This window comes from Crocuta crocuta, unplaced genomic scaffold (genome assembly GCF_008692635.1).
Source record: "Crocuta crocuta isolate KB4526 unplaced genomic scaffold, BGI_CrCroc_1.0 scaffold134, whole genome shotgun sequence".
NCBI classification, from domain to species: Eukaryota; Metazoa; Chordata; class Mammalia; order Carnivora; family Hyaenidae; genus Crocuta; species Crocuta crocuta.
In genome coordinates this window covers 4,288,582-4,313,949 of record NW_027530183.1, presented here as the reverse complement: position 1 = coordinate 4,313,949, position 25,368 = coordinate 4,288,582, and the positions used below count along the sequence as shown (strand labels likewise).

At 36.7% G+C, this 25,368-nt stretch overlaps 1 protein-coding gene across 3 annotated transcripts in view; it reads left to right on the top strand.

Annotated features, from left to right (window-relative positions):
• Positions 1-25,368, top strand: part of ARHGAP24 (Rho GTPase activating protein 24) — a 496,491-nt gene that overhangs the window by 284,792 nt on the left and 186,331 nt on the right. Inside the window, exon 1 of one of the 3 annotated variants that reach the window (XM_077765172.1) lies at positions 1,232-1,411. The exons of 1 other annotated variant lie outside the window; for it this stretch is intronic. The gene's annotated coding sequence lies outside the window, so the exon portion shown is untranslated. Of the gene's footprint in view, positions 1-1,231; positions 1,441-25,368 lie in introns of those variants that run through there. One more of the 3 variants, XM_077765171.1, reaches the window with a different exon arrangement.

Below are 25,368 nucleotides of genomic sequence, written 5' to 3'. Positions count from 1 at the left end.
TCTTATGGTTCATGGATTGGAGCCCTGCCAAAGTCAGAGTCCTTGCAGACAGCCTGCTTCAGATTCCGAGTCGCTCTCTCTCTGCCCCTCTCCTTATTCATGCTCTGTGTGTCTCTCTCTCAAAAATAAATAAACATTAAATTTTTTTTAAATTATTGCTTGTCAGTTACTATATTCCTTAAGGGAAGGATGAGGTAAGTTTATAAATGTTCAATTAATATTTGTTAAATAAGTGCATGAATGAATGAATGAATTCATTTTAGAAAGGAAGGTTTTTTAAATTATTATAATAAGAATATCACTCCATAGTTGAAGAAAAATAATTTCTTTATATATGAAAAGGAAATTTACATGAAAGACACCAAATAAAAATTATTATGCTGCTTCTCTTTTATTAAACAAAATATATAAGCAGTAATAATACGAATAAATTTGTATGTAGGGTAAAAAAAATATTGACAAGTTGGAAATTGGATCTGTGGTAATAGTAATGTTTCTAGTTCAATATCACTGATCTTGGGTAGAAATATTAAAGACTAACACCTGTTACAGCACCAGCCCGTATATCCTCTATAAGGACTAAGGCATGTTAACTTCCCTTGAAAACTGGCAACTCCTGAAAAATAAAAATATTATTTAAAAAATCAACAAAGGATACGATAATTTTCTAAGTATAGAAAGAAATTGGGCACTATAGAGAAACTTTCAGTATTAAGGATTTTAAGGTGGTATAAAATGTATTCTCTGAGAACAGATGGTTCTCACATTGTAATTGTGTTACTGTTCCCTGGCAACTCATGTGGGTATTATCCAAGGATACACAGGAAAAAGGTACACCATTTCCCTTCGGGTACACTAGAGTAGTAGAAACAGCATTGAATTGGGAGTTGGGAAACCTGGTAACTATTCTTAGCTGTGGCGTTAATTAACTATGTGAATGACCTTGTACAAATCATATTTTCTCTGGGTATCAGTTTCCTCATCTATAAAATGAGGGCATTGGACTAAATTATGTTTAAGATCTGGTATGCTTTCTATGGTTCTTCTTTCTCCCTTTTGTGTGTGTGTGTGTGCGCGTGTGTGTGTCTTTTTCCAAATGCTCAACTACTACATTATTTAAGGTATATTTCCTGGTCCTTTTTTTTTTTTTTTCTCTCCTCTCTTTCTTCAATATATGGGATAGGAGGACACTGACTAAGTCTGATGGGTGGGAGGAGGAAGAAAATCAGCTACAGGAAAGGTTTATATCCCCCTCTACAAGAAAACTTAAATATAGCTACTACAGCTTTGAAAGGAATGGTTTATGTCCAAACAGCATTTTCCAGACAAGCTCTGTACTTTTTTGCCAACAGAATTAACTTTAAACTGAACGCAGTAGACAGTTAAACAAGAGTCGGCACTGGAAACAGCTGTGAGTAGACAAGACCAGTTACTTATAAGGTACTGTTTTTTACTCATTGAAATCTCCTTCAGGGTTTATTTGTTTCGAGCACAAGTATTGTGCGGTCATTCGACCTTTTCCCCCCACCTCGCCTCTGCTCTGAGAGAAAACACACTTCTTTAGAATACCTTAGTTTCTTGGCTGTATTGTTCTGTGGCTGTTGATATTTGAGGCTTTTGTTTTGTTTTGCTTTCCAGAACCTAATAATTGTTATTTTAGTTTGAAGCTTAGTTTAACTTTGTCCTTTGTTGCATCTTGTTACGGGTGGTTTTATGTTTTGTTATTCATGTCAGATTTTTAAAAAGATAGGCTTTAATATTACGGAATGTGGAATGTACGAATGCTCTTGATTGAAGGGGAGGGACAGGTTAATCCTTCTTTGACTTGAAGTACAGAACCCGTGTAGAGCCAGGACAGAGCCGCTCCAGGCACTTGAACTGACTTGGTCAAGGCTCACTGACCTCATCACAGCTTGGTGAATCTGACCTGGGAAACATACAATTTGGAATTAGAGTTTTACCTTTAATCTACTTCTCTATTTGGGGTACCTGGGTGGCTCAGTCAGTTGAGCTTCCAGCTTCGGCTCTGGTCATGATCTTGCGGTTTGTGGGTTCAAGGCCTGCGACAGACTCTGTGCTGACAGCTCAGAGCCTGGAGCCTGTTTCAGATTCTGTGTCTCCCTCTCTCTCTGCACCTCCCCGCCTCATGCTCTGTCCCTCTCTCTCTCAAAAATAAACTTTTAAAAAAGTTAATCTACCTTTATATTTAATTGTTCATTTTAACCCTTCCTTACCTTCATTTCCATTTATTTTTTAAAATTCTGGCAGCCTTTTTTTTTTTTAAATAAGGTTTATCTTCTTTACATTCATCCACCTTAAAGTGACAATATTTCCAAGATCTCAAATCACTGAGCTATTGAGGCTCTCAGAGCAGAAGGATAAGAACCTAAAGTGGCAGTGGAGTGGACAGAAAGGAACCACTGTCATCTAAAGTGTCACTCTTTCTCCAGAGACCTGCCTAGTTAATATATGATATTTGCTGTTGGTCAGTAAACGAATCATGAGACAATTAAGGGGTTCTACATTTGTCGACTTTCCAAAAAGTGAAGCTTACAAATTTGCCACTGAAAACTGCAGAAGTTTTAGAAAGAATTTAGCCGTTTGTGGATAGTTAACTTTCTGAGATCCAGTATATATTTTGATATCTCTCTGGAGGGAACTAAATTCAATTTAACATTTTCTGAATTGCCTAGCCTTCTCATCATGGATACACATAGTAGAATTTTTCTATAATGTAATGATATGTTAGGGGCCTATTTGATGGTATGCACAGCTTTTACTCCTTTTGTTGAAAGGTCACACAATCACTATGCTTTTCTTTAATTGTATTATTTTTATAGGACTTTTTTTTTCCTCCTGTGTCCAGCACCCATATGGAAGTGTGACTATGGGTGTGGACAGTTTGCATTCTTCTCACAACTCCCTGCAACCTCATCCATGTCTTTATAATTACTATTTCTTTTGTGCTGTGCACAAGAAATCCAGAAAAGAAAAGTTTATAAAAAATCATGGAAGGAATGAGAAGCAATAACTTTATTTGAGGGCCCAGGAGATTCTCTTATGAGGAAAGTGCACAGGCCAAAGCACATAGACATGGTGACATCTATTTTAGGTGCTCAGGAGACTTCTGGTTTGTGTCCAAGTCCTTAGTTGTGTTCCATGGTAGGAGTTGCCATGGAAGAGCGGCTCTGGGCTAAGTAAGGCATTACTGTATCAGATACAGAAAGTGTTGCTTTTTCTCCTTTCTATAAAGTTACTGGAGCTGTGTGTCAAGGAATCAGTGACTAACCAAATCTCATGGGGCAGACTTAATATTAATCAAGTACTAAGTATTTTATTTTAGTTCCATTTACACATTTGCTATTCATATGCATGCGTGGCTGGGAAATAGCATCATAATGCTTTGTAGGAAAGAGTTAGGGAAAAGGAAAACTATTTCTCATCTAGTCTCTGCCATTCTTTCTGTGTCATTACGCTTTAAAGAAAAATATGTCTTTTTCAACTGTGTCAATAATGTCTTGATTTCTTTAACTGTATCCTCACTTAGCTGCAACTTCTTTTAAGTTGAAAATACAATAAAACGTTGCATTTAGTAGCAGAATATACAATTTCCTGTCTTTCAATATTTTTTTTTGTGTTGTGCCTTTCAATGCAAAATGAATCACTGGTTTCTCAGTGATCCTGATAATTAATCCCACTCTACCCGTGACAAAAATTAAAACTGGGTATACTAGAGAGATACATGAAGCTATAAACTGAGTCCAGACCGATTCTAAATTCCAAATTTAATTAGTCAATTGCTAATGGCTTAACTATACAGCTTATTTAGAATTATGTGTGAGCCCTTTTATGTTAGAGGCCTTTTTTGCTTAAGCTCTTTTTTCTTTTTTTTTTAATGAATATGTATATTTTTTAATATTTACTTATGTTTGAGGGAGAGCATGAGCAGGGGAGAGGCAGAAAGAGAGGGAGACAGAGGATCCAAAGCAGGCTCCACACTGACAACAGTAAGCCCAATGCCAGGCTTGAACCCATGAACGTGATATCATGACCGGATCCAAAGCCAGGCACTCAACTGACTGAGCTGCCCAGGGACTCCTTTGCTTAAGCTCTTTTTAAAATACAAGTTTCATATAGTCAGTGTAGAAATTGTTACTGGGTGTTAAAGTATCTAGTGCTGTATAGACAAACTCTTTCTGTTTGAAACAATGAATTAAAGGACTGCCTTTTGTTTAGTGTGAATTTAGGGTCCACGTAAATTTAGAAACACTGCCTAAAAGCTAGAGTTTTTGTTTTTGTTTATTTTACTCCTTCATTCCTTCAGTTAAATGGCATGGGTTATTTTTTTAATATTTATTTATTATGAGAGAGAGAGAAAGAGAGAGAGGGTGTGAGAGAGGGAGAAAGAGAGAAGGGAAAGGATCCCTCTCAAGCAGACTTTGAGCCGTCAGCACAGAGCAATGGTATGGGTTCTTGTAAAATAAAATGTTACTCCAACTGAAACATAACTCTTTAAAATTGAAAATACACTATTTTAAGTCCATGCAATAAAGCTTTTAGTTTTTACTTGATTAAGGCTTTCAATGTAATCAAAATTTAATTTTCATATGCTTACCTAATTAGGAAATCTACTATATGAAGGGATATGTATTTTACAATGAAAACTGTACTATCATAACTTAAAATTACTGAAAATTCAGCGCTGTTATGAGCGTACACTTATGAAGATTTCTATTTAGAAAGTGCTTTTTAAAGCTAGAAATAGAAGAACCCCCTGAAGCAAACTCACGCCTGTTCATGTTCACTGATGGTGTTTTATAAGGGTCTTTCTTGACACAGCCTTGTGAGACTGTTCCAGAAGCCTCAGAACACAGACCCTCCTGAATTAGAATTCGGTGAGCAAGTGCATGTTTCTGTCAAGTCCAAAGCTGTAGGTTGTGAACAGGGGACAGAAGCTATTAATATTTCCTTAGTTGTTGAACAGAGAAAGAGATAATTGCTTTCTTTTCATAAAAATCAGAATTCAGTTCATTTTCAATTTAATCCCCCAGAAAAGATCCTCAAACTCACCCAGGTATGTTCTTATATGTTACCTTTTGTTTAATGTACTAAACAATGGTACTTCTGGACAATTTGGGAAGTGATGTGGATAAAGACCAAGATTCTTTTCATTCATTTTAATTATGCAATAAATGTTTGTTGAATGAATATAAATTCCGATCCCTAAATGCAAAGGGCCTTAACAAAAAATAATACTAAAACCATCATGTTTTACTTCATGTTTTATTATTGGAGTATTTGTTATTCAGTTTACTGTTGGGTTATACTAAAACATAAAAACTTCATTCAGTGATGCCAGTAATAAATTATGAAATGACTATTAGCAAACAGCAATTTAGAACTCAAAATTACCAGGAAGAAAAGCATCAGGTGCCTATAGTCAATAATAATTTAAAAAGCAAAGTTGGGGCTACCTGAGTAGTGACTCAGTTGGTTGAGCCCCTGTCTCTTAATTTCAGCTGAGGTCATGATCTCATAGTTCATGCAATCAAGCTCCATGTCCCTGCTCTTAGCAGGCAGTCTGGTTGGTATTCTCTCTCTCCCTCTCTCTGTGCCCCTTCCCTGCTCTCTCTCTCCCTCACTCTCAAAATTAAATACACAAAATCTTAAAAAAAAAAAAGCAGAGTTGGAAGACATGAAAATTTCAGCCCTTTTCCTCCACCCTTTGTTTATTTGGCTGAAGGTATTGTGGAATTTATAATACATTTGCTACAGGCACAGGCTGCTATTATTTATTTTATTAACATTTTTAATATATTACTATTATTGGGAAATAGCAGGATACTAGATGAACAAATAAATATGACTGAGCCTAAGACAGTTTTGCAAGCCAAATATTATTTTGGTGATCTTAAAATTTTAAAAGGTAATTTTTAAAGATTATGTAAGTTATAGAGCTCTAGGTAAACAGTGATATGTTTCCAAATCAACAAAAATAATAATAGTATTTCTAAGGAGCAATTTTTATTTTGCTTTAGCGTTCTTTCACCAACCTGCTTGCTCTTGAATGTGTTTAATTCCAAAGCTGTGTTCTGTGGGCCTTCTCTGCAGAACAGCGTAAATCCAGAGGGAAGACAGCTTCCATGTGCCCTCCAGTTCCATGCCTGAAAACATTATAAGCAGAACTGAATACAATGGAAAGGGCAACAACTTTCCTGCAAATCTGGGGTATAAAATGCCCCACATAAATGACAAGAAAGTTAACAATTATAATGATTATGAAAAAAGTGACAATATAAAAGAAATAAATTATTATCACCAATTCTACTCCCTAGAGGATTCATTCCTATTAGACTTCTTTCTGTATCTGTGCACATAATATAGTGTCAATATTTTATTTTGTTTTACTTTTACAAAATTGCTTAATACTGCAAATTTGGGTTCCACGTTTTTTCATAAAACATTTTATGGGGACTTTTTCCTATATTAGAACACTTTGGAAAAAAAATAACATACAACTGCATAATATTCTGTTCTATTCTATGGCAATTCCAAAAGTAACAGAATTCATCCCCCATTGTTGGAGACCTGCATTGTTTCAGTATGTTCTGTCATACACAAAGTAAGGATAAGCATTCATTTACATGTGATTTTTGTTCATTGGATTATTTTAGAATTATGACTTAAAACTTTGCAAATCTAAATCCCTCTTTTTGCAGCATAGGAAAACTAAGTCCAGAAATATTATTCATCTAGAACCAAGGCCTCCAACTTTTAGTTTAACCTCTATATTCATCCAGAAGTAATGACTGGATGATAAATTTATTCTGGGGCAAAAAGTAAAAGCATAATTTCCTTCTGTCTGAGTAAGAGGTCAACCATGTACCCTATTCTCTGAAAATCTCCAGGGAACAGAAGGGTTCTCATACTAAAGAAAGAACTCAAGATTCCATGCCAGAAGTCTTTATTACACAAGGGGTGATAAATATACAATAGCTATGGGAACATTTTTAAATAGCTGTCACTTTGTTAATGAGTATTTGCTAAAGCATTTCCTGGGCTACTAGTGTTTATGGAACTTTTAAACAAAATATTTATAAAGATGAAACTGGGACTTGCTTCATAAAGTATGTCCTTTTACTTGCACCTTTGCTTTTTCTCAGTGCACGACCAATATTCAGGCTTCTGCTACACTAAACAAACAAACAAACACTCAACTTTCTCAACCAAGTTCTCTCTTCTGATGCCAAGAAAAAATTTGTGTGTGGTTTTTTTTCTGTTTTTGTTTTCTCACCTCCCTCTGACTATAAAACTCTTTGAAGTTTGCCATTTATTTCTACCACAATACTCAGATTACCTCTCAGAGGTTGCTAATGATGGCTAAATTGACTGCTAAATCTAGAGCTTTCATCCGCTGCTCACCTCTGCTCTTTCTGCCATTGATAATGTTTACTGCCATGCTCTTCTTGAAATATTTCTATCTTTTAATGTTAGGGATCTTGTCCTAGCCTATGTCTGCATGCTTCTTTTCTTCATTCTCTTTGGAGGGCTCCTGTATTCTTCCTTGCTCTGTGTCTCTGTTTGTTTTATTTCCCACTACTGTATACGTTCTTCCTCATCCAGTCCCATGGCTTTGACTTAAAGTCCAATCTAGAGATCTGGTCTGCAAGACCTCTTGTAGCCCACAGTTAGTACAAGTTATAATCAGGTTTCCTTTCTCTTTATGTACAACACTTGTATTAGGATCTTTGGCTAGGCAGGTAAGTGGGCTAGATTTTGGTCCCAGCTTGACTGCACAGCCTTCTGTAGTTGCCCTGCTGGTCAGAGCTCCCCATACAAGGCTGCTTCAGGCATTCTAGTGCTGCAAACTGTATCACTCCCTCACTCCAATCAGCCCTTCATCCTTTACCTCCTTCCCCACTTCCTATGCAGCCAAGTGACAGTTACTATAGAATTTTAAAACTATATTCTTCACATTCTTTTTCATTCCCAAAACTATTACCTTGCTCAGAATTGAATTATCTCTTCTTAACCCATTGTCTCCTTACTGGTGCCCCTCTCTCCAATCCTTTGCCACTCCAGAGAGCTATATTTTAAAGAAATAGATATATAGTACATATTAATATATGTAGTGTATATACACTATATATATACTATTTACCCCCAAATTTTCAGTGAATCCTTAGTAAATAGTTAAAAGCAGGGACTGTGGAGTTAAATTATAGGATTTGAGGGTCAGCTCTGGCACATTTTACATATATCATCCTCTGCAAGTTACTTACTATTTCTAAGCCTCCATTTTCTCACAAAAAATGAGAAATAATAAGTGTAATAAGTAATACTTATTATAAGTATTAAATATAAGTAATAAGTATACCAATAATGGTTAATGTGTATCAAAGCCATATATGCAAAGACCATAGTATTCTGTGCACACCCCATGCATTCCTTCATCCAGCATTCAAAAGAGTACATTTTATTACATTTATACTAAACATTCTTTTAAAAAATGCAATCCAGTTAAAGAGACTGGTTTATTCTTAATGAGTTCAATTTGGGTTTTTTTGTTTTTTTTTTTTAAGAAATCTACTCTAAGGCTTAACCCAGACCTTAGCCCAATTGCAAATGATGTCAAACTAAAGTAATTGGGTGTTTTATTTTATTTTGAGAAAAAGGCATCTTCTAGCTCATTCTTTTCTTTTAAGAAAGGGGAGCAATAAAAGGAAAACAAATTGTTTTTTGTTCTTTTTGTTAATAACTACAAACTACATGCCACAAATAAACACTTTTCTTTGTTCAACGTTTCTATCTGATTTTCTTTGTTTATTCTTTGTGACTCAAACTTACAGTCACCAAACAAGTGGAGAAGTCAGGAATCTCTCCCAGATTTTTGACAACAGGCTCTCTGCCTCATTTTTAGATTGCTTCTCTTTCTGTGAATTTAAGAATCCATGCAATGACACAGTCAAATTTAAATGGGAATACTCTAGAGTAATGACTAAGGGGTTTCAGATGTATTCCAGGAATATTATTTCACCATAATTTTATCCTAGAGTAATGGGTTGATTTTGTTTTTCCAAATCAACATGTGACTTCTACTTTGAGTAGATATGCTGACCATTTGCCCTCGTATGCAGTACCAGTTTATTGAAAGCTATTACTGGTTTCTTCTCTAGCGCTTTCCCTCAGAGACTGAGTTGTTTGTGTCAGAGGACTTTGGGTCTTTTTTAGCATCAAAGCTTCTGTGGTTTCTTTCATTTCCTTAACCTACTCATTAATTACCTATGAATGGAAGTTGCCTAAGTCATATAATTTGGAAGTTGAGTGGGGTCTTGAGGATCTGATAATTAAGCCTCACATATTTCACCTGACCAAAGCAGGCCCAACTAGGTGAAGAGCCTTATCAATGATCAAAGAGCAAGTCTAGAGGGTGTTTCTTCTCTCTAAACATGTACATCTTGTTATATGGGCAGCTTCTTGGAATAATAAATGCATTAAATAGTTTCAAAATCACAACGGAAATAAAACTGAGTCTTCTCTTTCCTTCTCCCTTCATCTCCCGGTGTCAGCAGGAATAGCTGGATGCCAGTGCGGAGAGTAGAGATCCACCCTCTCTTTCACTCACAGGAGCTGTTGTTTGGTGGAGAAAGCCTTCCAAACGCTGTTTACTTGACTTTAAACTTCCTCAGCTCTTGAAATGGGAATTACTGACAGACTTCATAAATAATGAAATATTTATGAATCCTCCCAAAAGCGCAACTCCCAGTGCACCACAGTTTTCTCTGAAGTAAATCTCTGTAACAGAGATATATTGGTACATTTCAGAAAAATACCAGTATTATAATGTGGCAGTTTTATAATATGTAATACCACATTTCTTCACTGGAAGTCCAAGGTGGTCTCCATTGTGCAACAGAGCCACCTGATATTTCTTACACACACACACACGCACGCACGCAGGCACACACACACACACACACACACACATGCACAGATTGCGGAAATGGCTTGGGATAACTTCATTTTTAAGAGTGAATGTTTACCTGGGGCACCTCGGTGGCTCAGTCAGTTAAGTGTCTGACTTCATGATCTCACAGTTTGTGAGTTCGAGCCCCGTTGGGCTCTGTGCTGATAGCTCAGAGCCTGGAGCCTGCTTCAGATTCTGTCTCCCTCTCTCTCTGCCCCTCCCCGACTCACACTCGGTCTCTCTCTCAACGATAAATAAACATTAAAAACATTTTAAAAGAGTGAATGTTTTCCTACCTACATGTAGATTTGTCACCATCTCTGCCACTTTTTCATATAAACACCTGGCCTCAGCCTTTTTCTGGTCTCTGGTTTGTATTATTTGCCACTCATGGTGGCCTTTCAGCCTAGAGTATTCCTCAGCCTCATCTTTTTTAAGATTATAACCTCTTCTGAGATGCCTTCCCTGACTGCATCCCTACTTTTACCACCCACAGTATGACTTCTATGGCTTTCACTACTTTGCCTTAGTTTAATTTCGTACTTACTCATTCATCTACTTTCCTAGCTCTGCTGCACTGTAAGCTCCAGGAGGTCAGGGACTTTGTCTTACAGATTTGTATGACTGGCACTTAACGCATTGCCTGACACTAGATGGTGAATTTAGGGGCCTGATATGGCTCTAGTCTTGTTACAAAGGGACATACATCCTGTGTGAGGCACTCTCACATGAAGATATGTTAAAGGATTAGGCAGCCTGTTATGACACCAGACATCTGGTTAGTTGAATGGAAAGTATAAGGACACAGGCAAGAGCAATGAACTTCTTTCTTTTTCCCTCTGGATACAATATTCCAGGTTTTTGCTCTACATAGATCTTATTTCATATTTACTTGATTTTATAATCAAGCAGATGGTCATTCAGGTGTTTGTTTTATTTTTTTAACCACCTTCACTCATTTCACCATTCAGGTGTTTTATTAAATTTTGTGTATCTTTCTTTTTCACCATTTGTCAGAGTTTCAGCAGTCCCTTGAGATGATGGAGGCTTAGACTGAGTGCTGAAATTCACGAAATATTTTGATATTCACTCACAGTCTGTCCCCTTACACTTTTTAAAAATCTCATTTACTATATGATAAATATTCCTTCACAAAAAGGTTAATTAAGGGGGAAAAAGTGATTTGGAGATTTTTGTTTGCAGCAGTATTTGAGTTTCAAAAAGTTAGCTCCATAAATGCTCAGGATCCAAACCTTAAATGATAACAACAACAACAACAACAACAACAACAAAATAAAACCGATCTCTTTATCCCATCCCTAAAAACAGATAATGGTTCTCATGGCAAGAAGCCAAAGAGAAGAATCAGAGGGAAGCAAAGGGACTTTAGCTGCTTGAAGGATGGTGGGATTCTGGAGTAGGGGCACCATGTTTTGCCACACTCTGTCCCACTGCCTGAACTGGGTACCTGGACCAGGTTGGGAGAATCTAAGAACAGAGGAATCCGTGAATCACTTCCTATATGTAGTACATGGAGGCTACAAAACTCAAATCATTTTTTAGTTCTGTTCTGCATGGTACCAGGATATTCAAAATGGGTAGAGAGGAGACATGTCCAAAACAACCCCCCAGCTCATCCCATGTCCTCAGTGCAGCCAAGAGAGGAAGAGAAGAAGCAGTGAGAGTCAAACCTGGAAAATCCAGGAGATAAGACAAGGGGGCTTAGTCCCAGGGTTTATAGATAGAAGTCCAGGAACAAACCAGGGGAGAAAAAGCATCTCAGAGATGCCTGTGGTGCAAAGGATGATGATAATAGACCAGATTCCCACTCTCCTCTATCTAAGACATAGAACCCCAGATGTCCCCAGCATCAGATGGCTCGCAGGAAAGTGGCAGCCCTGGATTAACTGGGATTACCTTTCAGCCACTAGACAGTATAAAAGGATAAGAAAGTTACATTTTATACACTTGACTTTGTAGACCAACATCTATTCCTTCCTTCTATATAAGTCATTTTTAACATAAACCAATTGTTTTTAGCTGCCTATTTTACCATAAAAAATGCTAGTATAGAAATAGTTAAAAGTCTTATCAAAAGTCTAAACTATACATATTTTTCTTCAAAGTTGGAGGAACATCAAGGCTAGAAAGACCAAGTGTAGGATTTATCCTGTTTGGGTCTTGAGCATTGAGGTGAGAAGGTTAGGGATGAAAAGAGGAATCTTATAGGAGAATCTCTACTCTAGACAGCTTAATAGAGCTTCATACTTTGGTCTGTATTTCATCCAAATTCTGATCTCTAAGGACCAGAAACATCTGTTACGTTTCTATTCGTTACCAATGTTATCTGAAGTGACACAGAGAAAATACTGAAATGTTGGTAAATTGCTCAGAAGGATTGTTGCCAGCCTAAAAGTGCCTTAAAAGTGAGCCTGTACTGTAATGAGTGATCTTTACCCAAGTTCTTAAAGCACAGCTAAGCTGCCCAACAAGTAACATCTGCTCCAAGTCTATGGGCTCCATAGATATCATGGACAGAAAGGGGGAAAAATCACTTACTGGCTTTCTGAGGGAATTGCAGTTTACTCAGAGTAAAGGCTAAATTTGGACTCACCAAGAACTTCCCTATGAAGATTTAAGTCCTGAGAAGTTCTTAACTCAACTTACTGATGTGAGAATTTTCCAAACTATGACCTATTTAGGTTTTCACTGGTCCTCTGGGACATCTATGGAATTTCTTGGCCAAAACTTGGCAACTGCCTGTGTATGGCCGTTTCCTATTACCCAGTGTGCAGACAGAGAGGGGATGGTATGCAGAAGTAGACTTGTATATATGGGTGGGGCGAGAGATTGTTACTCCCTGCAAATGCGAATGTAGGCTCTGAACAAAAATCTTTCCTGAAATGCCAGGCGTGGCATCCCACAGGCTTAACAACATTGGGGTGTAATTTGGAGAAGCAGCATCAGGGGTACCATGGTGTGGCAAATGCAAGCCAGACAGAAAGATAGATGTCAGGCAATTAAAGATTGTATACTAAACAGATCAAGCAGGCTTTTGTTTTCAGGGAAATTAGTCAGCAGATTGGCTGGAGTTCAGGGATGGGACTTTTCTTAAGAGTGAAATGGAAAACAAAATGTAGACTCATTGAACAGCTGGGTTTTAGACCCTAGATAGGAACTAAGACACCAAAATAGCAAAAACTCAGGTTACAGTAGGAGCACCCAAAACCTACTCCTAGAGAGTGCGGGGCAAGACTGAGCTAGCCCAGAGAGCCAAATAGTAGTAAAGAGAAGCAAATTACAAGTATTAGTAATGAGAGAAAGCCAGATGCTCTGCAGGACAGTGCCCAGTCTGAACCTCTGATATGCATGGCAGGCTACCTACTGAAAGGTCTTAGGGGAGCTGAGGTCAGGGCCAGCCATTTCAGTTCGTTCCCTATAGACACTGCTATTGCGGATAATGATGGAACCTCCCTGAGATGCCATGTTGAGGATTCTTCAAAATCACCTTGAAAAGTCCTATTAAACCATCAATGTGATATTTTCTCTTCTAAAGACTTCTAGACTTGTACATCTCCTTGCTTTATGATCTAATTTAGAATGTTTCATTGCTAGTTTTCCAAAGTCCTGATTTTAAATATTCTTTTCTTCTTATCCTCTCTCAATAAAATCTGTGAATATTAGATATTTTTAGCAGGTACAAAAATTACCTTGAAGAACCTAACATGCAGATTTCTGGGCCTGTGCCCAGAGTGTCTGATTCAGAGAACCTGGTGTGGGGCCCTAGGATATTTTACCAAAAACCCCAGGTGATTATGATGCACGTTGTCCATGGACCGCACTTCAAGAAGTCCTACCTTTAAGTCACCTAAGTGCCTTGGGAAATCTGACAATTCATTGGCAATATTACATCTTTCAGACCTCCTCTTACTTTCCATGTAGGAGTACAAATGATCCCTTATCACCCCACACCGTTTTTGGGTTATGAAAATTGTCCTTATAATAATATCTTGGGCCAAAACATTGAGAGTTTTAGAATATAGTTCCAAACTCAAGATAGATTGTGTTTTGGCTCTCTTTAATTTTATTGTATCTGCACTTTAAAGGGCAATTTATTTTTATTGAAATTTAGATCTATTCTGGGATATGAAAATGGCTCCAATTTATACCTGAAATATAAGATAATATCTCTTTACTCATCCCAGAGTGAATGATCTCTCTTTCTAGTTTATTAGAGAACCATTCATTCAACTGCAAGCATAAAGACAGCTGCAGACTCTTGGTAGAAATTAAAAAGGAATATTTGGGATATTTACAGTGTCTGTTTTAGAATTGGAAGCTGGGCAACAAGCAGTCATCACATATGGGAAAGATTTACGTTGCCTGAGTGGGATCAAGTTTGATGTAGCATAAATGGTATTTTCAAGAGTTCCAGTTCCCTAGATTTTCCATGGCCACAGTATATGCTCTTGTCTCTGCTGAGAAATATGCTGGGCTAGGGGAATAATGATTAAACATTCTTCCAGGCACTCTAGTCAGAGCCTTTTGTTTTCAGCCAAGTTTAGTGTGACTGTTTCACATATGATTTTGCTCTTCGTGAACTGGATTGGAGAAAATGAAAACCTGGTCTAAAAATAAATACCTCAAGCATTTAATCGCTAATCAGTAAACAATTTTTTATTCCTAAAGTCTATAAGAAACAAATAGCAGGTCTAGTGCTGCATATTAAGTTGAATGCTACTCAAAATTCTGTTGCATGTTTTCCCTTTGTAACCCAACAAAGAAATAAGGCATCATAGAAATGAAGGAGCTTTCTGAAACAGTGTATAAAGCCAACGGATTTAAAAAATTAAGCAAATAGAATAAGAACTAAATGTCCATATTTTGGGAATCTATGCAGTCTTCTTAAAATTTTGTTGATAGTGGCCTTATTTTTGGCTTTATAAATTCTCCTTCCATAACATTCATGGGTAGAATATTAAGGCATATTTGAGGGTAAAGATAGGAGGCAGTAATGTAAAACATTGCTTTTTCCCAAAAGTGGCTAGGATTTGATAGATGACCCCAGGAAAGAAATTATAGGTGCGAAAATACTGAGTCACGAATTGTGTTTACCAAATATTTCAGCTGTCTACTTTCCAGTCACTAACAGAATATACTACTCCTTTCTTTTAAAGTTGGGCATGACCATGTAACTTGCTTTGGCCAATGAAAAGTGAACAGAAGTGATATATCTCATTTCCAGGCAGAAATTACAGGTGCCACTGTCCAGATCATCATGTGCCCTTCCTACTGCTCTAGGATTGTGGAAGCACATAGTGGGATCCTTAAATGAGCAGAGGCCTCTGCTGACCTACAGTGGGAGTAGGGGGGGGTTCAGAAAAATATTATGTTATGGAATTAGTTGTTAGTGCAGCAACATTTAGCCTATCCTGACTAGTACAAATATAGACATGGAGGCACAAAACGCCTTAAGGGGGATTTACCAAGATAGAAGTTGTCAATAATGTATGATTGTACATTAGATCATTTAAGGGAACTTAGCTCTAGGCAGATGAAAATAACTGTATTTGTTCAATTGTAGAGTCAAGCCTGAGTTCTAAGGAAATAATATATATATATTAAAATATATTTATGTTCATTGCATATATAATAGCAGTATATAACAAAACTGTCAGTGATGACATTTGAACATTGAAAATGGGAGTGAATGGGATAGAGACTCTAATTTTCCTTTTAATAATTCAAACTTTTTAAATCAAATGATACTGAAGAAATTTTATATTTAAAAATACAAATATGGAAAAATTTAATATCATACTCCAATACAAATCTAAGACTTTAACAATTTTTGGATAAAACATGGTGATCAGGATTAAGAGAATTCAGGGGGCTTTGGATGGCTCAGTCAGTTAAGCATCCAACCTTGGCTCAGGTCATGATGTCACAGTTTGTGAGTTTGAGCCCCTCATCAGGCACCACACTTATGGTGCAGAGCCTCCTTTGGATTCTCTCTCTCTTTCTGTCTCCCCCTCAATAAATAAATAAACATTTTTAAAAGACTATATCTGACTACATTGAAAGATAAGTCATTAAGAACAAAACAAAACAAAAAACAAAAACAAAAAAGAGAGAAAGAATTCAGTATATTGGTCCTGAAGGGCCTCCTAAAATCAAGGACTTGGAAGGAAAATGGAGTATCATTTCTTACCTCTAGAAAAGCCAAAACACACATGGTCTACACATAGCATAGATTGCTTTAAGGAAACATTGCCCACTAATTTTATTTTAAAAAAATTCTAATGTAGTCTAAAGATGTTAAAGTATGTTCCAATTCTTTTGGTTTTTTTAATGTTTACTTTTTATATTTGAGAGACAGAGAGCGTGAGTGAGGGAGGTGCAGAGAGAGAGTGAGACAGAAGATCCAAAATGGGCACCGGCACTGACAGTAGAGAAACCCACATGGGGCTCTAACTCGGGAACTGTGAGATCATGACCTGAGCCAAAGTCAGGCGACGCTCAAATGATAAGCCACCAACGTCCCCCAGAATATGTTCCAATTCTTGATTCATTGTATACTCTCTTAAAATTCTCTTAGCTCTTTAAATTGTCCCCTAAAACTTGTTTGATCCCCCCAAAACTCTTTTTCCTTGAATTCCAGCCCATGGCCCCTCCTTTTCATTTTCCTCTTTTTTTATATCTTCTCTTCCTCCTTCAAGCAGTTTCTCTTCTTGATTTTCTCAGTTTTCTCCACTCATTACCCAGATTCTGTAAATGCAAAGCCAGGAATGGAGCCAGGGAGACTCTAAATGCTCTTTGGAGTGAAAAAAGCCAAGAGCCAACGACACAATGCTCTGTGACAATCAAGAAGAGATAACATGTGGGGTGCCTGGGTGGCTCCATTGGTTGTTGGACTCTTGACTTTGGCTCAGGTCATAATCCCAGGATCGTGGGATCAAGCCCTTCATCAGGCTCTGCACTGAATGTGGAGCCTGCCTAAGATTTCTCTCTCTTTCTCCTTCCTTCTGTCCCCTCCCCTGCTTGTGTGCTCTCTCTCTCTCTAAAATAAATAAAATTAAAAAAAATTTTTAAGAGATAAAATGTGAAAAAATTATACATTTTCTTTTGTTTCCCTATATTTGACACAGTTATGAGATGTGAGCTTTCAAGGAACTAGCCTTTGCTTATCTGTCCCATTGGTAATATTTTCTGTATAGACAAACCTCTTTTTTTAAAAAAAAATAAATATTGCAGTTTTCCCCTTGGAGGTAGCTAGAACTAATTAAAGGATAAATCATATACTCTGACCCAGCCATCTATGGAGTACGCAGCTTAATGGCATTTTGAGGAATATTATGACAATCTAAGGATTATGTTCCAAAATGCTGTTCACTTAGGAGACGTTTCTGTTATGTCTTCTGTCCCAACATCATCCCTGTTTATCTTTATTTTCTGAGGAAATATCTGATCTCAAAGAGCTATTATATTTCCTGTTTCAGAAATCCAAGGTCATCAAGTTGATTTATTATAGTACAGTTTGAAGCTCTGTCAGATCTCATTGTTATGCACCACTGAAGGACATCAACAAATTGCCTCCATCAACTAATATTTGGACTTGTTTGACTCCGTCATTATTTAATTAGGCTCAAAAATATCACATTAAGCAGAGAACTCACTGTTTTTTTAATGTATTAAAGAAATTCTTGTTGAAATAGAGGAATATTTTTCCTGGCCCCATAAATTAGAGACAGTAAGATAAATAGAGAGTTGACAGATATAAAAGAAGCAAAGTTAGTTCCCAGTTATGTAACACCAATAAATTTTTAAAGAATGAAATTCTGTATTAGTAAGAGGTCATAAATGTTGCAGCACACACCATTCACTGCCCTCTCTACTTGCATGAACATCAAGTAGTACAGCATAGATGCACTTTAACTTTGTTACGTAATAAGTTTCATGCACTTATTTGAGTATAAAATATCTCTAAAATGTATATTTCAAGAAACTGCCAGCAATAATTCTAATGGCTGGTTTACAATAAGTTTCTATAATGGAAATCCTTCAGGAAGCAAAGTTGAGCATGTCCCCTAGATCTTAAGAGCATTTCTTCTTAGAGACAGACACACACTTTGATTTGGGCACGTGGCTTTAAAATGCTGGGGCTGTGAGGATCCTAAGCTTGCAAAACATAGCCCAGATAAATGAAAATGGGGTTAGCAGGAGTTCGAAACCTTAGTCCCCACAAAATAATCAAAAGATAAGATAGTCCTTTGTCATTTAGTTCTGTTTATGGTATCTGGCAAGCTCTTTTCCACCACATTCTATTTTTAAACAAGTTTTCAAATTTCAAATGATGACCCGGTTTGTATATACTCTTTTTTTATGATAAAATATGTGATAGAATGAGATTAGTCTATTTCCTGTCAGAAAAATACAATGCTCATGTTTATACTTTGAAAAGAAGAAATGTCCCTAAATATGTTTTCTTCAATATTAATCCATTACCCATGGTGCACTAGGTATTAGCCCAAGACATGCACACACAAGAAGCAATGCCTTCTCTGTAAGAATTTATAAGTCAGGGACGACTGGGTGGCTCAGTCAGTTGGACTTCTGCTCAGGTCATGATCTCACAGTCGGCAGGTTCGAGCCCCACATTGGGCTCTGTGCTGACAACTTGGAGCCTGGATCCTGATTTGGATTCTGTGTCTTCCCCTCTCTCTACCCATCCCCTACTCACTCTCTCTGTGTGTGTCTCTCTCTCTCAAAAATAAATCAACATTAAAAAAATGTTTACACAAAAAATTATGAGCATGTATAGTAAAAGGAAAGGAATAGCAAAATGATAGAAGTACATTTTGAAAGAGATTTTGAAAGAAATTTGTTGAGGCTTCAGTTGAGAAGAAAATGTGATTTATTTAACAGGATGAGGTAATGACTAGAAAGAGGTACCGTATCACTCTTGCCATGTTCTCTAGGGAACAGTATTCCTTATGCTGAAGGGGAAAGGCATGTCAAAACAGTTTAATGAAATAACCTAAGTTTACTCCAGAGAGAAGGGATAAAACTGTATATTCTGGAAATTTGAGGGTAAAACTCATTCCTTGTTTTCTTTATTTGCAATACAAGTATCTATCTTCTATTACTATTTCCGTTGTTTTATAGTTGTTTGGGTCCACTGAAGGTAACTGTAAGTCTTTTATAATGCAATCTACATCTGTCAGCAGGCCATCAGAATTCCACTGAAATAATAAAATAGTGGAATGAAAAAGAGACTATATTGCACTAAAATTATTTTGCTGATATTTCTTTAAATGTTTATTTATTTGTTTTGAGAGAGAGCATGTGCACACGCAGAAGCACGGAAATGTCAGAGAGAGAGGGAGAGAGGGAAAATCTCAAGCAGGTTCCATTCTGTCAGTGCAAAGCCTTACATGGGACTCCCATCCCACAAACTGTGAGATTATGACCCGAGCTGAAAGCAAGAGTCAGATGGTTAACTGACTAAGCTATACAAGTGCCCCACTGATATTCTCAATATTTTTTGGTAGCATTAGTTATGAAACTATTGGCGTAATCAGCAAAGTACAAATATAATTGTGGTGTATGATGATTTTAAAATGTGGGATCTTCAAAGGTTTTTTTTGCAGATTCTTTTACTTAACCATTATCTTGACCATCTTAGAAAATTTAAATGTGATCATTTAAACGATTAACACTGAGCCTGTAACTGTATTTGATTCTGTGTTTCATCTCATCAGTGGGTTAGTGAAATGTTCTGCAATGAATAAAATAAAGATCTTCTCTCATGCACCTCCGTGGTTATCCCGCTCAAAGAGCATCCTGAGAGGTCTAAAGACTAGGGGGAAGGAACATCGCTTTCTTAGCCAAAGATCTTTTCATGGGTAGTACACATCATTCAGTTGCAAGGAAGCCCCACCAAGTATACAGAAGGGTGCCGCCTCTCACTGTCATATTTCTTCCATTCTGCATGACATTTTTCACACTTCAGCATTTTTGAAATTGGCATCTGTGTTGGAATTGAAGCATACATTGATACAGATACTCATACAAAGGAATTAATGTTACCTAGAAGCAAGAAAATATGGTAACAACCTAATAGCTTTTCTTCATCATTCTCTATCTTGGCTCTCTCTGTTTTCTATTCCCTTCCTCTTTTTCCATTGAATGCCAGCATGGCTCATTGAGACACCATGGATTATGGATTCCAACAAATTGGGTTTGAACTAGAGTCATGATTGTGTGTTATTTTGAGCCTCACTTTTTTTCCATAGTAGATTAATAATGCCACTGTTAAAAGCCTGTTTTGGAATCTAATGAAGCAGCACATACAAAGTTTCTAGTAGAAAGAATACGTGTAGTAAATGATAGTTGGCTCTCTTTTCCGGTATTTTGGGGGCCCAACAGGCTCCAGTTGTCCTGTTGAAACTTCTTATTTTACTTTTCCATCTCCCTCATATAATCCTCCTTTTGCTGTTGTTAAGTTGGGTGGACTTCAATGAAAAAGAAAAACAGACAATACAGTAACAGAAGCAGAAACAAAGGTTCTTCTTCCATGTAGAGTGTGAAATGAGTCTAAGTTAACACATTCTCAACTGAGTAGAAAAGAAAACTGTATCCGGTTCTTTTGTTTCTAACTAATAAAGCTATGTTTTAAGCATCCAAGATTTCAGTTTAAATATCAAATTTTAATCTTTTGTTGAAAATATTTAAAAAATTGAGATAAGAATATATGGATTTTTTCTAAACATCTGTAAAACTCAGAGATATTAGTGGCATAACACAATGAAGTGATTTCTTAAAAATACATTAGCCACAAAAGCATCAAATCTATGTCATGTTCCAAACCCTGTCCTACCCCAGACTACAGTGGCCAGAACTTTAATCCAAATAATTTAGTCTTTTGGACGCTTATCTATTTTTAATGGAGATGACAGGTTATTAACTGTTGACTATATCATTGTCATTGTCTCTCTAATAACAATCATAGAAACACAAGTTAGGTCTGAGACCCTTAAAGTTTGGCGACTTCTCCCACCCACTTTTTTTTTTTTTTGCAACAGACACTGTTAGCTCGTGAAAACAAGTTTGACACTGTGTGCTTGGGTTTTAGTAACTATTTCTTTAGGTTTTGAAATACTTATTGATCTGACTTTAGTGGCAAATTCTACCTAGCATGTTTCTATTTGTTATCTTAGTTAATTGGAAATTTGTAAATTGGTAGCAATGATTGTTCATTTCCAAATCACTGTCATCTTTCCTATATTTTTGCAGTTAGAATCTGAGATGAACTTATTTGTATGCTATTTTCTCACTCAGAAAGTGTCTCTTAGGGACTATCCAGACTTTGTTAATTTTGCATTTTTAATTTCACTACACAACATGTATCTATTCCAAAAATAAGAGAGCTGTTTTCAATTAATATAGCACGGTGGAAAAGATAAGTTAACAACCAATTTCTATACATGCATAAGATAATAAAAACATAAAACCAAAAAGAAAAATAATTTCTAGTATTTCTTTGGTTAAGGACCCTGAACTTACTGTATCTATATCTTATATTAAATCTGCTTTCACTGTTCACATATATTCATCTTGGATAGTCTCTGGATCAATATAAGTGCACTAAACTACTTAATGGTTACTTGGTTACATTGATTCATCACCAGAGAGTGATTAGTGTCAGTTCCCTGAGAGAAGGGTTCTCCACTGCATGTGGTGAGGTGTGCAGCAGGAAACTGGTCCTTAACACTAGAGCCCTGAGTCCAAGTTGTGAAGTCTATTCAAAGGTTTTAAAAAAATAATTTAAAGCTTATTCCAGAGTAACACTATAATATCATTCTTGTGAAGCTGACCAAAAAATTGCTAGAACTGGAATAAGTATTAATGAAGTTTGAATACTGTCTACTTTAAAAATATATTTATAGGGCTTTCTAAGATTATTTAGTCTTTATTAACCTTGTTATTAATTTTATGGATCTTATTTGCATCAGAGCTCTTCCAGTGCCAGTTATAAAAACCCAGCTATTGCCAACATCAGCAGAAAGTATAATTTATTAGATCACTAAGCAGACAAATCCAAGAGTAGCTCAGCCTTCAGGCATGGTGTATCAATCTGAGTCTAATCAAGAGAAAGAAACCATATAATAATTTGAATAGGGAATAATATAAAGAATTATTAACTATCATAGGGGATTCGAGTATCAAGTGATGGCTCAAGAATATAGGCATAGTAGATGTAAGGAGTAACCATGACCTCCAGGGGTGAGATTGAGCTCCCAAGGAAAAGTTCACCCCTAGACTGAGATCCAGACCTTGTTCGAGAGGGCATGGCCCTGGCTCACTGACTGTCTGAGCCATCCATGGGGCTATGCTGGCAGAACTTTATGAAAGTATTCAGGCTTTGGAACTTGCCTGAAATGCACCCTCTAGGATATAAGAAAATTCATGAAGAAGTAACTTACTCATCGGAGGCACTTTGCTACAAAAGGGCCCAAGGAAGTGCAGAGGGAAGCTGCTGGCCCCTGGATATTGGAGCCAGTACACACTGCAGATGCTTGATGCTGAGGAAGCCATTGTACACGGGAGGAGCTGGGTGCTAGAGAAGCTGCAGGTGCTGCTGGCACCTGAAGAGCCAACGCACAGGAACCAGGAAGTAAAACCCATTTTTTTTTGGTGCGATGTTTCTCTGGTGCCCTCTACTGACAGTTTAACATGATGCCAGTTGGCATAGGAAAAATTTTTAAAGGGACCATATCCATTTTCACAAAGCAGGCAAAAAGGATTAATTTAGAGCAAATGTGGCAAGATCTGAAGATTCAGATGATGAGAGCAAGATCTGCTTTTTCTCTGTTTCTCAGTATTGCATTCCTCTGTGTTGGCTTCATTTTTAGCTGGCTGTCTCCATGTTGTGGTACAACCACGTCAGCAGCAAGAGTTTTACTTCTCGGTATTGTAACACATTATCCCATGTCGAGTTTTGTTGACTTTGACTCTGATTAGCCTGACTTTGCTACATACCATCCCAAAATCAATGTGGCTGGGGATGTGAGTCTCTTTAAACCTATCTGACATTATGCTTCCCTACCTTTCCCCTCATCAGAGTGCTATTATACTGGTCCAAGGTAGGTGGTGCTGGGTAGACCAAAATAACTTTGAATAAATAGGGTTACTTTGACTCAAAACTAAAACTGCAGAATTTATTTCATGCCTTAAAAAATGTATCTTACGGGGCGCCTGGGTGGCTTAGTCGGTTAAGCATCCGACTTTCGCTTAGGTCATGATCTCGCGGTTCGTGGGTTCGAGCCCCGCGTCAGGCTCTGTGCTGACTGCCAGCTCAGAGCCTGGAGCCTGTTTCAGTCTGTGACTCCCTCTCTCTCTGACCCTCCCCTGCTCACGCTGTCTCTCTCTCTCTCTCTCCTAGAAATAAATAAAACATTAAAAATATTTAAAAACAAAATGTATCTTATGTCCTTTTGAGCTTCTTCATTTTTTAAAAGATTATTTTTACAAGGTTCTAGAGTGTGAATGAAATTTACACCACATAAGTTTACTCAAATCCCTTTAGTTTACCACTAAAGAAATAAACAATGTCAATGTTAAATTTTGAAACCAGGATTTCTGTTAAAATAGAATGAAAAAGTTATAAAGTATAACATTTTTTAAAAAGCTGAGAGGGCATATTGACATAACATTCTCTCAGCAATAGCAGTATCTATGTGTCAATCTGATACAAGTCAACAATACAAAGGAATGAACTACTGATACATAGTACACAAAAATTAGGGTAGACCCTAAAGGCATTATGCTAAGTGAAAAAAAGCAATCTCAAAATGTTACCCACATCATGATTCCATCTTATATAACATTCTTAAAATGACAAAATTATAGTGATGAAGAACTGAGCTGTGACCTCTAGGAGTTGAGTTGTGGAGGGTGTGTGACAATAAAGCGGTCGCATAGAGGAGTTTCTTTGGAGCCATGAAACAGTCTGTATCCAGAGTAACAGTGGTTCCACAAAATGACACCTGTAATAAAATTTCATAGAACTTTATACTCTACTTCCCACCTAAAAAATGAGTGCATGTAAAAACTGGCAAAATACCACTAAGGTCTATAGTTTAGTTAATAGTATTGTACAAATCTTAATTTTATGATTTTGATCATTGTATTATGGTTTTCAAAGATGTTCTCTTTAGGGGAAGTGGGTTTTGTAACTTCTATGCAAGGGTAAAGTTATTTCAAAGTAATAGTTAAAAAGAGTAGTAAATTGAGGCTGGATTTCTGATAATGAATCAGGGAACTGAAAGTAAGTTTCCTTTCAATTTTCAGTTTCTTCATAGTGAAGAAAATTAATCATTAATAATTAGTTTCGATATTTAAGAAATAAAAAGCAAATTGGTTTTTATTTCTTAACTATGGATTCTAAAATCAAAGATATTTTAATAATAACTGGCAAAAAAAAAAAAAAGGAAAACACACAACACAATCAGTTTCAAAAAATACATACAATTAAGGAAAAGGGAAACTGGGAATGAAGCCCGTGCTACGGGATTAGTACTGTGCTGGTGACTAATGACTGAGTTCCCACCAGCTCTTTGCCCTTGGGCAGGAGAACAGTTGCTCAGATGTGCACAGAAAGTAGGTCCCAAATGGTAAAATAGTAACATCTCAAACCATTGTGGGACAAAGATAGGAATCAGAAGGAAGAGGAGGAAGAGGAGGAGGGGAAAAACAAACAAACAAAAACCTCAAACAGAAACTGACTTGAATGATGCAACAACTATCAGAATGTAAATTTTATTTATTGATGAAGCATCATCAAAATGCTGTATAGCAACTGGAACAGGCTCTAGTGAAACAGTGTTTGTAACTATATGATCCTCTCAGTTCCTTTCAATGTTAGGAATTAAAAGAATTTTAATGTTTGCCTTATATATGATTCAAGAAAACTATAGCACAGACGGATTATTTCTTAGACATTCACAAGATGAACATTTCTAGTTCACTTATATTTTCAGTTGAAAATTTTCAGTAAGAGAAAAAGGCAATTCACATTAAGAAATTATTCAAATGAAGTATCCTTATTTCTTGTTAAATTAGAAATAATGCAAACTTCTAGAGAACATTAGGCTTGAAGATGAACATGATAAGTATGGATGAAATATGGAAGGTTGTGTCTCAGTCATTGATGACCTGTCATTTTAAATTATCTACAGTTTTATAGGGTTTCGGTTTTTCTTTCCTTTTTTGTTCTTCAAGGACAGCAATTTTAAAATCCATAAAAATTACTAATTGGGTGATAAATTTGCTGAATCTATATTCTACTCTCAAGTCTTATATTCCCATTATAATGCTTTCCTGAGTTGTAAGAGTCCTTA